Below are 2,868 nucleotides of genomic sequence, written 5' to 3'. Positions count from 1 at the left end.
TGCCATTACGTATTGCTAGTACTGCCGAGGTACTCGACTACGGTCCCCTCCACTCAACCTGCACTGGTAGGGAGAGCGGCGCACACGTCTCGGTTTGTCGCACCGAACCACGGCGACCAAAACCGATCAAAACTCTCTTACAAAATGGAAATAAATATTTAATCCTATTTAATTCAACAATAGAAACATTAATGAAGTTCATTACAATAATGAGTTAACAATAATACCCCTGTCTACATACAAGAGAATCAAGTCTCTATTATTCTCGTATAATATTAATATAATATACAGGGTGGCCCAGAAATTTTATGAACTTCATTACAAAAGTCACAATTTATTTAAACACTATTTATTTAACACTAATTAACAAAAACAATAACGATAAAAGACTTATAGAACTATTTACAAACGATTTATAACTAAGAATTTATTTTGAATTTTAACCCTCACTAGGCCACAGCCGCCGGCTTTTATACCTACAGTTAAAGTTTACTAGAATAGTCCATAGATCGTTAGGTGCATAGAGAAGGTTTTCGAATGTTCTCGTATGTACTACTCCATTCCAGTGGGACTCGATCCTTCTGGAATCTTCGAATGAAGCATTGCGGTGTCTATGCAATGTTAAGGTCATCCGAGGACGGGCCATATTGTTAGGTTAGGTCGAGTCCACACCGGTCCGCAACAATATGTTTGTAGCTTCTGAATAACGGTCTAGGTAAAGCATCTAGCTCATTTGCTAGCTCTACAATTAATAGAGTTAATAGAATTACAATTAATAGAGTTAATAGTCTAAGCTACGTGAAAAACCTTATCATCGTTACATGGCTAATTTTTTCTTGTAAAGTATCCTTTTGAGTAGCTATTATGAAATAGTCATGTCTGCCAGCGCGATCCCGGGGCTTAAAGCGGTGGCGGCCAATCAAAAGGGTGAAATTTTGACACTAAAAATATTATATAGGTATATTATATATTATAGGTACACGAGTTATCATTGCGAAAATAGCTTTTACCTATTAATTATTAAGAAAGGTGGAAAAATGCCGGCAGACAACGCAAAAGGGGCATGAAATTTTCAAAAAAAGTATTATGGCATACATGCATGCCTATTGATGGAATGACATATTTATTTATTTTAAAAACGGTATGCAGAAAAGGCAGACAAAAAGATCGTAGCTAAATCAGCGGCAGACAATTATCAAAAGCGCTCGCCACCTCATCCATTTAAGAAAAAAAATGTGTCATCTTCAATTCAATAGTATACATGAGAGTTTTTAAAGTAGCTTATATTTTTTTACACACATTTTCCTACAAACGTAAAAAACCGGCAACACTGTATGCCGCTGTTGATTTTGTCTCATCTATCATCTTCTGTCTATCAACCGGTCATTTATATTATTCTCTTTCACACGCATTAAAATCCAGCTACATAGTTTCGATGACCAGCAGGGTATATGACTTTAAGACAAACTTGTTTACAAAAAAAATATAAATTTCAATTATACCGCTCTAACATTACTGAAATGATGATAATTTAAAAAATCTAAAAATGCTAGTACAAATTAAATTAATTTAAATAATATAATAAAAAATAATAAACTATTTTAATTTTACTCTAATGTTATTACCGTCATTCTTCAGCTGTAAAATCTCTACGAAGAAATATCTTGTTTTCAATATAGATATCGTTCAAATCTCTTCTCTGCTAATTCTTTTTCCCCTGGAAAGCGCGGTTATTGAAGATCTTCAAATCTTTATCGCTTTCTGCGTATTATTTACGCGTTGTTTAACTCTGAAGCCTCACTGAATTGTCTTCAAAGCCGTACCGGCTCCGCGCCAAGATTAAAAATTTAATCTTTTGTCTTCGTAATTAAATCTACTTTGTCTAGTTTCGTCTTCTTACCTTTTTCGAAAAATTCAACATCACCTGGAAAGGCAATTTACCTAATCGCCTTTGCTAGTATATCAAATTCACAGGCGATCGATGTAATAAAAATTAAATGAGTTATAGGTTTGGCGCAGTCTCCGCCGGTGCTGCTACCATCGGAGAATATCGTATACAACTTGTATAAACAAATGCACGGGTTTAAATGGCGAGTATACGAAAAATTTATTATTTAATATTTAATTATTCCGAAAGGGTTAGGAAATATAATTTGGCAAAATTCTGAAAATAAAAATAAAAAAGTAAATATCTTCATATCTTCAGAAGGTCTAACTTGTATTATAATTTATTATTCTAGTTAAAAAAATTTTTGATGAGTTCAACTACGGTAGCGAGCATAGTTTTAATCACCGGTTCTGCTAGTGGAGCATAATAAAAATGATTCACAGTACACCGGACCGTGTCTGAGCCGGGTACGTTATGTGAAGTAGACACCGAGCCACGTCCGAGCCTTCTGTTTATGCAACACCGAGTTGATAACGGGGCTCGTATTAGTTCTGAGTATATTATAAAACACAGCCCCATAGACACACAAAGATTTAATACGAACAATGCCAAATTTCTCGCAAGTGGAATTGGTACCAATTACAGTTGATGAAGAAAGAACAACACCTACTCAAAAGGCAAGATGAAGGACCTATCTTCTTCATTACATCCTTTCATTGTCCAGTTTTATGCATTCCCTGTCATCAAATACTGCTGTAAGATTCACTACCTACTACAGACATGATAAAAAGTGTACTTTGTTTATATCATGACTGCAGATTGAAGTCGGGGCACCAGGAAAACTACATACATGCTTTCCACAACATGGCGGGAACGAAGCGGATCCGAGAAAAAATGTACACCGACATTTCTGTGACGGAGCACGGACGAGTTCCGGCGAAGCTCGGATCGTGCTCGGCATGGCATGAATGTATATGTGT

This window comes from Sitophilus oryzae, unplaced genomic scaffold (genome assembly GCF_002938485.1).
Source record: "Sitophilus oryzae breed Bouriz unplaced genomic scaffold, Soryzae_2.0 scaffold_304_pilon_pilon, whole genome shotgun sequence".
Lineage (NCBI taxonomy): Eukaryota > Metazoa > Arthropoda > Insecta > Coleoptera > Curculionidae > Sitophilus > Sitophilus oryzae.
The sequence above is the reverse complement of the archived record's forward strand: the minus strand, read 5'-3'. Positions refer to the sequence as shown.